This window comes from Mastigoproctus giganteus, chromosome 14, assembly GCF_048544385.1.
Source record: "Mastigoproctus giganteus isolate SK-2022 chromosome 14, ASM4854438v1, whole genome shotgun sequence".
Taxonomy (NCBI): Eukaryota; Metazoa; Arthropoda; class Arachnida; order Uropygi; family Thelyphonidae; genus Mastigoproctus; species Mastigoproctus giganteus.
The window spans coordinates 7,312,395-7,326,067 of NC_143588.1; the positions used below are offsets into that span (position 1 = coordinate 7,312,395).

At 37.0% G+C, this 13,673-nt stretch overlaps 1 protein-coding gene across 1 annotated transcript in view; it reads left to right on the forward strand.

Moving 5' to 3' along the window:
* LOC150074965 (uncharacterized) overlaps positions 1-13,673 on the forward strand; it is a 658,991-nt gene that overhangs the window by 316,544 nt on the left and 328,774 nt on the right. The gene's annotated exons all lie outside the window — the stretch shown is intronic.

The window sequence follows — 13,673 nt, forward strand, 5'->3', positions numbered from 1 at the left end:
GTTGTTACAAATAATATTTTAAACAAATCTTCCAGTAAGTTCTGCCATCTATTAGTAGTGTTTCTAAGTAATTGTTCACACAGATGGCAACATAAAAATTGGTTTTAAAATGGAGGTGGGGTAATTTCACCTGTCAACTATTATTTGATTTTGGCTTAGAAAAGCTGATATTTTCTGCATTTCAGTCCTGGAATGTAATGAAATTGAATCATTGATGAATGTAGAAAACAGTTTACATAAAAAAATTATGTAATTATCAGTTTTTTTATGAATTTAGGATGTTTCTTTTTTTCAGTTATTTTTTAGGGTTTTTTTTGCAATTTTTTTCAAAATTCAATTTCATTTTTGATATAATTTTACTCTAATATTGGGAAACCAAGACAAGAGAAGAACAAATTAATATTTAAAAGCATTTATGTGATAGAAGTTTTTCATTTTTATGAATTTTCAAAATTTCATGAAAAAAAAACTCACTTTGTGGAGACCACTGTAGCAAACAACTCATTGCTTTCGGCTCAGACATATTCAAGAAACTCACTCCAGAAATGGTTAAGAATGCAGTTTCCAAGGCTTGGGTTGTGCAATTGCTCTTTTAAAAACATCATGACTGTTCACATAAAATTTAATAACCATCTTTATCGCATCAGAATATACATCAATGTATAACATTCATGTTAAATACTGCAGAAAGCCTCAGAAGAAAATGAATATTTGTAATTGGACACAGATTAAGATGGTAAGAAAAAAAGAATAGGACTATCTGATATAATCATGGTAGCAACGTCAAAAAACTTCTCATCGGGTATTATGATTTTATTAAAATTTTTTGCACAGTTTCAACACAATATAAGAGCCAATTATAAAAATTAACTCATTTTAAGATTCATTTAGTTGAGAGTTGTCATTTTCTTAATGGAACAGCAGTTCTCAAGTTGTAGAAATGTCTGACTTGAGTATCAGGGATAGCCTTTCAAATTTAAAAATATTATCAACACATGAAAAATGTATTAATTTTTAAATAAGTATTAAATATATGCACACTGGTTTTGTTATATTGTTTCTTTCTCAATATCTGTATTCTTAATCTACTATTAGAAATAAAAATTCTCTGTAGGTCTTGGTTAGGAAAAATCAAGAACTAAGTGAACAAAAGAGGTTGAGAAATACTGTGCTAGAATTATTTTGAATCTCCAGAGCTGGAAGATTTATTAAATTATAGTCAATGGACCTCTTATTTAAAGATTAAAAAAAAAATAATAAAAAAAAGGGGAGGGGTAGGATAGAATCCTACAAGTAAATACAGCATGACATAACGTATTTATTTATTTTTTGCTTTTCTCAACTTACATCAATTCTTTATTGCTTTTCTTCACTTATTTTTTAATGTCAGGTGCAGAAATGGATGTGTGTACTCTCATAGTACTCATTATATCTGTTTCTCCAAATGTGCTTCTGAAAACTAAATAAAGACAGTTCCCAAACCGAATATATATATATATTTTTTTTAAATTATTATTTTTATTATTTAGTTATTTATTTTTGCTCATGAAACCTGTTGGGGATGCATATATATTGCTTGTACCATTACAAATATGATAAACTTAATTTTTAAGTAGCTAGATATCGACATCAAAGATTTATTTCCCTTTATAGAGGCTGTAAAGGGATAAAGTGATTATTCAACAGTAGCAGGTGGTCACAAAATCTACTGCCCTATCCTAGGAGACTGCAGCCCTACTCTACCTAGATCAGGAAAACCAGGCAGGTGAGGACAACAGTATCACAGAGCACAGTCAGATTGGATCACTTGTGTTTGCTCAAGTTCATGTTAGTGATTGTCCTACCCAAAGAAGGGGGGGTACTGATTGCTTTGGGAACTGTCCACTGCAATATTGCTCAGTTTTATGAGTAGAAGTACTGTCATGCATGAAAATAGGAAACTGGCCATTGGTGTAACTGGGTAACACAAACCCTTGATATGACATCTGTATGTCATATGCATTGTTGACATGCACACACAGACTCTCACTCACAAATTCAACTTATCAACTTTTTTATTTTGTTCATTTTGGAATATATTTGATCATACAAATGTTTAGGGAAATCATGTCTCTTACTGAAACATTTCTTTTTGTCTGGATTTCCATTGGGTTTGTGTTATATTTTCATATATTCGTATGTGTATCTTTTTCCTGTATGGATTGACAAATTTATTCACAGAGAGTCAAAGCCCCTGTTAGATAGCCATGACTATTCATATTTTGTGCAAAAAACAGTGAGCATGTTTATGTAATGGACATGAGTGTATCTCCAAGTTTTCTGCACTTATTTGTGCCAATGTTTACTTGCCAGTTTTTTTAAAACATGTTTGGGTTTAATTTTTAATTATTTGCTTTTGAAACAATATGTGTAGCATGCAGCTTACTTCAAGATTGATTTATTTTCTGTGAACATTGTTTTCTCCAGAAGTACTGAATATCATACAGCTACTCAGAGAGAGAAAAAAAAAAAAAAAAATTACTTTTCATACGTGAAGGTGTTATCTTTTTTATTTTTATTTGAAAGTGTTCTTCACCAAGTAATAACCTAATAACTGCACATTACTGTTTTTGAGATTATGGAAAAGTGAAGTTAACATTGCACTTCAAATGCAAACAAAAATATGAAGATATGTAGTATATATTCATTTGGCATTGTTATTTTTATTCTTTATAAGCTTTGAGGTCCTTGAGGTTGTCACAGCTATTCTCTCAGAAATGCCAAGCTGTGCTTTCTACCCAAGAGTCTGAAATGCTGATGGAACTGATATTCGGGTGACATTCAAGACAAGTGGACCTAATCTCGGCAAAGTCTGGGCAGTTTGTGACAGCCAAATCTTTTGCTTGCACCTTCACGATTGTGAGACTGTTAGTAACTCTTACACCATATGCAAGTCCTGAAATACTGCACCTAGCACACTATACGTGACCACCCAGATGTGAACCACTGTAAGCAGGGGTTAAGGTGTGGCCCACACCACACGGAGGAATGCCACCCCTCTGTGTCGCCAGGCAATACTAGGTGGAAATGACTCTCATCAACCTGTGCAATACCACCACTTTCTTTTCGGGGGGGGGGGGGGGCTTGAAGTGGTGAAATCCATGTTCAGTCTCCAAAGCAAATCTTCGGCAAACCCCACCACCATTTCTTCCATCATGCAGTAGGATCGATATCTTTTGAGGTTATGATGAAAATCATGGTGAGGTCCAATCTTCCTTAAATTTTGAGGGTACAGTTCTAAAATGGTGTTCACAGGCCAGCTTCTAGATAGTCCATGTGACCGAATTTGTTGGTAACTAAATAGGAGACTAGACTTCTGGATTAGCTAGTGTAATAGAATAAAAATAGAACAAAATAATAAACAAACTTATCTGTTAAAAGATCTAAACCTCCCAAATATTCCCTCATTCATTTCACAAATATATGTGGTCTCAATTCTAATCTCAAAGTTGTCTATTTCCACATACAATCTGCCAAACCCCATGTACTTTTTCTGACAGAATCTAATTACCGGTTGATTCAACCACTGTTCATCTCAGTTCTCTGAATTATTCACTGTATGATTCCTTTCACTTCAAAGGTGGTACTTGTGCATATGTCCATTCTGATATTCCTTCTCAGAGACTTAGTAATTTGAAATCTCCCCTTTTTTGATCTTTTCTGGCTTAAAATATCTCTACCACCTTCTGTCAAATTCATCAGTTCTCCCAACTCCACTAATCACTTGGAACTCTTTGGCTTCCTCTCTTTGAAACTTGACTTTCTCGAGTCCAACTTTCCTAACAGCGTGGTAATTTTGCTTTGTGACCTTAATGTTCACAGTTCCAGTTGGCTTCCATTTTCTAGCCACACAGACAGTGCTGGTCATTTTTCATTTATTAACACACAACTGTATATACATTTTCAAGATACATATTAATCATTTTATATACAAGATTTATATACAAATTTTATATACATATTCTTATATATGCTGTAGCCCTTGTGTACATATGCGTGTGTGTCCTGGTATGAAGGGTGACTCCTAGACAATAGCCTATCTTCACCTAGTACTCCTGTGATAGCTCAGAATCTCTGCAAGACAGGCCTGAAAAAAATAGTGTAAAGCCATTTCACCACCAGGGAGCAACCAGCACCTGGATCAACCATTCTTTGTGTGTGCTATAATGCACAAATCCCACACCTACTGGATGACGTGCTATACCGGTAGGTGCCAGCAATCCCGCCCTCAAAGATGCCCAGACCTGGGGGAGGAAAAAAGAAAAAGAAAAGGTTCCAACTAGGAACAAGATACAATTGTTGAAACGAAAGCAATGTTATACAGTTATTTACATGTAAATAGCAAATGCATATACAGGTAGCCCTTGATTTACGTTGGGGTTAGGTTCCTGGGGTGACAGACACAAATAGAACCCTTTATATAATGGAGTCAATCGGAAATCACAGGGTTAGGTTCCGGTCACCAAAAATTTTACTTAACCACTTTGCATCGATTGTTTTCTTTTATTAGCATTCTTCATAGTAGTAGTTGATGGAGGCATATTCATAGCCCTACACATATTACGACGACTTTCATCAGATTCTATCCTCCGAATATTGCACCAGGATTCAATTAACTACTTTTACCAGACATGGCGTGTCTTTATTCTATTAAATTGAAAACTTTATAACACGATTTATTAATAGGACAATTAATAAAAAATTGTTAGCGTAATAAATTTCCAACATGTGTAAATAGCATAAACAACATCCAACTGAATGCTTCACCACATGGACTTTTACTATGCACATCCAGGAGTGATTACTTTGAGGGTGGGAATCTTTCTCGTCTCTGATACGAATGTGCTAATTGCTGATTGGCTCAGATTGTCCTAAATCACGAGAACAGTGCACGATACATAGTACTGTATGATGCCGATAAATTTTGTCTGACGATTTTAAACTTTCAATTTATAAAAAAATTGCGGGGAAAAAAAAAAAATGCAAAAATAAATAAAAATAAAAATGCCATTGTGGTCAGTGATCGGTGCTATTGTGAATCGGTGCAAATCGGACCAGCACAAAACAAGGGCTACCTGTATTCACTTAGAATAACATTAACATTAACACTTAGAATAATATTATCTCTACTCAGAGTCCATCCACGAATGTAAGCCTGCTTTTCAGTTTCCAGGCGCGGAAGATCAACTTGCACTATAATCCAGAAATATCCTATGAAGATGACAGTACAGAAAGCATTCTGTCGTAAAATGTGCAACACTTCTGTTAACGTCTATCCTGCAATAGAATTCTTACTTCCTGTCTTCTTTTAAAAACTTTGGTTGAGAATTCCGGAAACAACCCAGCTGGTCAAGATTTTGCAATTACTAATGACCTTGCTCAGATTGTTCATTTACCTACCAGAATACCAGACAATCCTAACCACACAGCCAATATGCTTGATCTTTTTTTCATGAACAACCCTTCTAAGTACATGGTCAAGGAAAGTGGTCCTCTAGGCATCTCAGATCACAACTTGGTGATGGTCTCTTCTCCAATGGAGCTTCCTTTCATGGCCATTCTCAACCTCGTGTTGTTTGGCATTACAAGAATACAAAATGGGATGATCTGCAAGATTTCTTTTCTTCTTTTCATTGGTCAGATTACTGTTTTAAATCTTCTGATGTCAACGTTTGCCCGCATCCTGTCAGTGAAATTATTATGTTGTGGGATGGAATCCTTTATTCCACACTCTATCTTAAAATCTCACCTGTTATATAAACCTTGGTTTTTCAATAAATGTGCCAAAGCTGTTCAAGAGAAGAATGTTGCATATTGTAATTAACTTGTTTCAAAATCTCCAGGTTCATTTTCTGCCTATACCAAAGCTTGCAACAATTGTAAAGCAGTTATTAGTCAGTCGAAACTAGATTATAAATAGGCTAAGAGTAGAAAACTTGCTTGTTGTTCAATTGGTAGCCAAGCATTCTGGTTTCTTGTCAAAGCTATTAGCAACTTTTCTCCAACTCTATCCCACCTCTGACAAAACCAGATGATTCTATTGCCACTGCAGCCAAAAATAAAGATGACCTGCTGGCATCCTATTTTTCTTCCAACTCTTGTATTAATGATCTTGCCAGACCACCTTCCACCATTCCCAGTACACCCTATTCAATGCCTCTAGTAGTGTTCTGTCAGAAGGATTTTGATCAATCTTATACTAAGAAAGCTCCAGTGCCTGATGGTATGTCTCCACTTGTTCTCAAAACCTGCATTCCTGAACTTACTCCTGTTCTGTCTCCTTTTTTACTTCCTTATTCCAAAGGTGTTTTCTTTTCTGTTTGGAAATTTGCTCACATCCCAGCTAGTTCCTAAAAAGCATGTCAAATCCCTCCTATCCAATTATCGTCCCATTGCACTTACTCCTATTCTTTCCAAAGTAACGGAGAAATCAATTAGCTGCCAACTATTAAACTATCTAGAAACCTTCCATTTGATTAATGATTGCCAGTATGGATTCCGCCAGTGCTGATCCACCAATGGTATTCTGGCTTACGTTACCCATCTATGGACAAATTCAATGGAAAAGTTTGGTGAAACTGAAGCAGTTGCTCTTGAATTTCAAAGGCTTTTGATCGTGTTTGGCATAAAGATCTTCTAAATAAATTGCTAACAGGAAAGACTGCTTCTACAGGGATGAAATAGAAAGGGTGCAAGAATATTTGCTGATGCTATTGAAGCAGTGTTAGGTGGGTCGTAAAACTGCTACCTTGGGGAGATTCACAGACAAAAAGATTAACAGTAGCCACAGCCAGAGGCAAAAGCAATTCTTGCACTGCTTCTATTGTAACAAGCAGCAGCCTAAAGAGCAAGTTTCTGGGGACTTCAAGATCTGCTGGGAGTCATCATGGAACAAATAAATACATCGGCTCTGTTAGGGTAACTAAGAGTAAGAACAGGCGCATGTATACTTGCATGTTCATCAATGCTTGAAGTATATTAAATAAATTTGATGAATTTGAGGTATTGCTCAAAACATCAAAGGCAGATATTGTTTGGATATCCGAGGCATAGTGGCACACAGATATAAGCAGTGCAGAATTGAAATTTGGGGTGTACAATGTGTACAGACAGGTTAGGAAGGGAGGAGGGGTTATGCTGTTAGTTAAGAAACACATAAAAATAACAAAGTGCATCTAGTTGACTTGGGTGGACAGTACAATATTGAGTCAGTTTGGTATGACATAAACACTGGGAAAGGGAAAACAAGAGTAGGAATGTGTTATAGCGTAATGACTGTGAGTACAATAAACAGTTGTGCAGAGAAATAGTGGGCCAGTAAATCAGAATGTCTCATAATGGGGGATTTTAACTTTTCAAATATTGACTGGAACTTGTGGATTGGTCACTTGCACACTAGCAAGGCTTTTGTGGATTTATTGGAGGATTGTTTTCTACAGCAGCATGTTCAAGGGGCAACCAGAGGAGGTAATAGTCTTGATCTGATTATCAGCAGTGATGACTCGTGCATTAGGAATTTGCAGATAAAGGAACTACTAGGTGACAGTGACAGCATACTGATGTGTGATTTACTTAAAGATGTAACTACCATCAAAGGTAGAGGGAAGGGTTTTTGTTTTTGTAAAGATGACTACAGTGGTCTCAGGCAGTTTTGAATCCTATACAGTATGATCAACTGATGATGTTAAAAACAGTGAATTCTAAATGGGAAGCCTTCAGGGACTTAATTTTGGAGGCTACGAGGCTTTTCCTCCCAACTGAGAAATACTGTTCAAGGTTTAGGCCTAAATGGATGTCAGATAAACTAATGAGGCTCGTGGTAGATTAGAAAAATGCATGGGATGCATATAAATTAGACAGAGAAGCCTGTGGTATATATAAGCTAGTCTGTAATGAAGTCACAAAGGAGATTAGGAAAGCAAAGGCTGATTATGAGAAATCGTTTGCAAAGGGTGCAAAGAAAAAGAACAAAGACTTCTTTACTTATGTAAACTCTAGAAGAAAGGTGATGAATCAGACTGGTCCACTTGATGTTGGTGGTTCGCCTGTTGATGATCCTGCTCAGAAAGCTGACAAACTGAATGAATATTTTGCATCTACATTCAGAAAAGAGGAATTCTGTAAGGGGAGGACAGAAGGTTACTAAACTCTAACAGGGAGCTAAATGATTTTGTAATAAAGGAGAACAAAGTGGAAGAGAAATTGTTGAAATTAAACATTAAAATGGAAAGCGGGGCAGATGGAATCTATCCAGTTATATTGAAGAAGGCAGCGAGGGAAATAATAAAACCTTGGCCATAATTATGAGAGCATCCTTAGATTCAAAGGAGGTCCCCATGGACTGGAGATGTGCAAATATATCCCCAATTCACAAAGGGGGTTCAAAGGGTGACACAAATAATTATAGACCTGTTAATTTAACATCTGTTCCAGGGGAAAATAATGCAGTTACTGATTAAAGAAGTGATGCAGGATCACCTAGACAAGACTGCAGTAATAGTTCACACAGACAGCATGGGTTTGTTAAGGGGAAGTTTTGTCTGACCAGTTTGATTGGATACTACAGTGTGGTAACAAAGGAACTGGATGCAAAAAATAATTTTGATATATACTTGGATTTCAGGAAAGCATTTGATACTGTTGCAAATGGAAGATTGCTGTACAAATTGAAGCAGTATGGCATTAATGGCAAGTTGCTGCAATGGATAAAGGAATGGTTGAGTGGGAGATGGCAGAGAGTGGTAATAAATGGACACTGCTTTATGTGGACTAATGTTATTAGGGGAGTCCATCAGGGTTCGGTTCTGGGCCCATTGTTGTTTTGTGTATCTATTAATGACATTATTAATGACTTCCAAGTTTGCAGATGATATAAAGTTTGGCAGGGTTGTTAATGATAGTAAAGACAGTATGCTACTGCAACAGGATCTAGATAAGTTAGGTAGGTGTGCTGAGAAGTGGCAACTGAAGTTTAATATGGACAAATGCAAAGTACTACATATAGGTAGCAGTAACCCAACAGAAACATACCGACTGTGTGGTACTACACTCAGAAAGGTGGAGAATGAAAAATACTTGGGGGTAATTATGCAGTCAGATATGAAGTTCTCTGAGCCGTGCTGATGGGCTGCTGGAGCAGGTCATGGAGTTTTGTCAATTATATAGGAATTTTGCTAGCAGAGACAAGGAGGTGATTTTTTTTTTTTTTTTGTTAGTTGTTGGTGCATCAGCTTCTGTGGCCATAATGCACCTCCCAAAGTTTTTGCATTTACTCTGATCCAAGCCCACGGCAAGATTCGAACCCACGACCTTTGGGTTGCCAGGCATGCACTTTACCCACCCGGCTAGCCCGGTCGGCTCAGGAGGTGATTATCCCCTTGTATAAGGCAATGGTCAGGCCACACCTTGAGTACTGGTACAGGTCTGGTGGCCTCATTTTAGGAAGGATGTGAAGTTGCTAGAATGAGTACAGAGAAGAGCAACAAGATTGGTGAGAGGAACAAAGGGGTTCTCTTACCAGGAGAGGCTTAAGTTCTGTCAGTTGCAGTAATAGGAGACTAGGCACCTGCAAGGTGATTATGATTGAGGTGTAGAAGGCTTTGAATGGTTTTAGCAGGCTCAGTGCTGATGGGATACTTCCACTTGCTGAGATTAAGAATCTTTGGGGGCATAGTTTCAAATTGAGGAAAGACAGTTGTAGAATAGATGTGCGGAAGTTTGCCGGTAGTTGATTGCTGGATCAGACTTCCATCTGTTGTTGTGGAATTTGATAGCTTAAATAAATTTAAGGCTGAACTAGACAAACATTTGGAGTGACTGGATGGGTGAAATGGGAAGGTGTTTTTTTTTTTTTTTTGGCTGATTCTGTATAAGCTTGCTTTCTTGCGTCATATGCCTCAACTAATGCTAATAAGCTTCCATCTTATGGTTTACCAACTGTTTTTTTGTAATTGGATATCCTGTTTTCTCTCTGATGGCTCACTGCAAATAATGGTAGATGGTTCTCTGTCTTCTAATTTCTCCATTAATGCTTGTGGTCCTCATGGTTCAGTTCTTTCTCCCACTCTTTTCCTCTTGTATAATAATGACCTTCTTGCATTGACCAGAAATGCTATCCATAGTTTTGCTGATGAAAGCACATTGCATTTCACCTTTGAGTTTGAGACACCTTGCCCTTCAGAAACAGCTTCAACTTCTCAATTTTCTACTAAGTTAACTTAGTTGAATTAAATCCTTCTAAAACTCAGTCCTGTCTTTTATCTTGCAAAAAGAATTCTTCTGCCCCTATGCTGATCTTTAAACACACTCTGATTCTAGGTAAAATCATATATCTCTTTTGCTGATTACCCTGATGCTAATCTCTCTCTGTGCATAAGCACATTACATGTATTGCTTCCTCTGCATCTAAAAATCTGGGTTTTACTTTTCTTCCAAACTAAGTACAAATCACAAATCTACTGCTACCATGGATATTGATAAATTGAAAAAACAACAATGTGCTCAACACCAAACCATCGGGGACTCCACTAATAACATTAGTCATTGAAAAGCAATGTCCATTGATTACCACCCTTTCTCTTCTCCTACTCAACCATCCCTTTATCCATTGCAGCAACTTGCCCTTAATGCCAAACTGCTCCAATTTGTACAGCAATTCCTCATGTGTAACAGTATCAAAAGCTTTCCTGAAATCCAAGTAAGTGTATCAAATTATTTTTTGCATTCAGTTCCTTTGTGATTACATTGTAGTATCCAGTCAGATTGGTCAGACAAGACTTCCCTTTAACAAACCCATGCTGTGTCTGAACTATAACTGCAGTCTTGCCTAGATGATCCTGCAATGCTTCTTTAACCAGTGACTTCATTATTTTCCCCCAGAACAGAAGTTAAACTTCATCATCAGTAATTCTGTCTTGTGACTGGTCAGGTCCTCTGATGAGCTGTTGCCATCTTAGTCTCTCCTGTGCCATTTGTTTTAGTTCCTCAAAATTTCGAAGTTCTGCTTCATCCAGCAAAGTCCTGATGAGGTTTTTTTTCGTCTACCCTTAGGACGTTTTCTCTCCATAATTCCCTCCATTGGTATCCAGAAGCAAAGCAGCATGTCGAATCACGTGGCCCACCCATTTGAGTCTAGTTGATCTTATTCTACCTAGAATTTCTTTTGTTCTTGGACACATCTTAACACTTCCACATTTGACAGTTTTTCAGTCCATTTAATTTTTTCGATCCTGTGCAAACACCACATCTTGAAGGCCTCGAGTTTTCTTTTGTCTCTCTTTGTAGAATTTTCTATCACAGAAAATTAGGAAGAAGATAATGACATAAATCTGGTCAGTGGCACTGACCAGATTTATGTCATTATCTTCTTCCTAATTTTCTGTGATATCTTCAGTGCAATCTATGACAGTTTATTCTTGAAAGATTGTTTTGCCATTGCAATTCTTGATTGAATCTTAGTTTGACATGAAATGTCCTCTGCAAATAACTGCCTCAGATAAATAAAGTGCTCTTCCTGTTCTATTCTTACTCCATCGATCTCAATTCGGAATGGAATTAACCTTTTATCCATCACATTGCCTTTGTTTTCATCACTTTTATCTTCATTCCATACTTCAGTGCTTTCTTATTTAGTCTTTTGATCATTTTTTTGCAGCATAGCAGGGCAACTTGCTGGTATGGCCTAATTGTCTGCAAACTTAATAGCCTGTATGTATTTTTAACCTAATTTAACCCCCCACTTCTTATTCCCAAGTGTCTCCTTAATTATCACTTTGCCAAAAGCATTGAACAACCCCAAGTGGAAATAAGCATCCCTGTCTTACTCCCTTTTTAACTTTAGCTTTTTCTGTCAGTTCATCCCTCACTCTTATCACCACATTTTGTCTTCTATATAAGTCATAGATCAATCCAATAATCTTCTTGCATCCAATTTTCTCAAGCAACGGGAACAGTTTTCTCAAGGTTACTGTATCAAATGCCTTCTCATAATCCACAAAATACACATAGAGGTTTCTTCCCATGTTATATATTTTCTATCCCAACACTCAACATTCCAATAGGATCTCTCATCGATCTGCCTCTGGGAAATCATTCAGAAATTGTTCAATATGACTCTCCATACGAACTTTTGAAAACTTGCAGCAGAATCTTGGATGCACAGGTAATAAGACTTATAGTTCTGTAGTCTTGGCATACTGTTCGTGTCATCTTCTTGGGTATGGGGATTATGATTGATGTGCAAAATTCCTCCGGCCAGTGCTCATCTAAGGTTTTCCTCAGATTTTCTCCACTGTATTTTAAAAGCTCTGTAGGTATATTGCCAATTCCAGGTGCTTTGTTATTGCTAAGAGACTTTAAGGCTGTGTTGAATTCATCTTTAGATATTTCCTCCTCCATGTTTTCTTGTTCTTCTACTGCCATATTCCTCCATGTGTACATGCTTGAATCGTAATAAAGTTCTTCAACATATCTGCTTCATCTTTCCTTTTGTTCTTCGAAGTTCAGTACTGTCATTCTCTTTTCATCCCACATTGCTCTCATTTGGATTCCACTACTCTTTCTCGTTAACTCTGATTTTTCTATGTGCCAAGTCCACCTGACCTTGTTGGTCGAGCATTTCAATCTCTTGAAAGTTCTCTGCCCACCACTGTTCTTTAGCATTCCTACATTCCCTATCAATTTCATTCTTCAGTCTATGATAGTTCCTTTGATCATCAAATTTTTTTGCCTTCAGTCTCCTCCTCTCATCCATATTCATTACAGCTCTTCATACTGACATTAAAGAAGCATAGATAAGATGGGATTAAAGCAGGATTAGTGAAGTAGATCAGGATTTCAAAGGTTTTTTTAGTATATTGTAAAGTTTATTTTAATAAGTTTTTTCCCCCGTAATAGTTTGATTTATTTTTTTATATTATAAATATAATTTTTTGAAAGTTTGTTTTATTAATAATTAGTAAATTTCATAATGGTCATTACAAGATCCACTTTGAATTCTTCATCAGAGGGTTCCGTGACTCATACGGAAATAGCTGATGGTGATTTTCGGATGAGTCTTGATTTTATCCTTTGGAGAACCTGTGGCATGTATTCCAAGATTGATCTAGTGGATAAACCTAGCTCACTTAAAGATTATTTTCTTTGTCACCGTTGTAAGGAGTGCACCGATCTTAAGTAACAATTTGGTGCATTGCTAGAACAATTTGAGTCACCGAAAAAATGGGTACTTGCCCTCGAGAGTAATGTAACCGGGAGCTCGTCAGGGACTCAAGACTCTAGCAACCTACCAACTGATGCACTCCCAATTTGGGCCCCAGAACAGAATAACCAAGTGCAAACTACTCTGGTTCAAAAGGACTTATTTCTGTTAGGAGATTCCATTGTCAGGGAAACAGGAAATATATTTTGTAATAAGGATTATTATTAGCCATATGGTGCAAGGAAGTCTGAGGCTTATGCTGCACCAGCCAAAAAAAAAAATCCCGAGCTACCTTCAGAGTGAGAAAGAGACAGACAGAAGTAGAAAGGAATCACCAAGAAAGAGAAGATTGATGATATCCAGCTTGGGACCCTGGGTGTGCCAAGCCCATACTCACCAGATGTGAGCCTCTGGGGTTAATAGGTGGACTAGAACC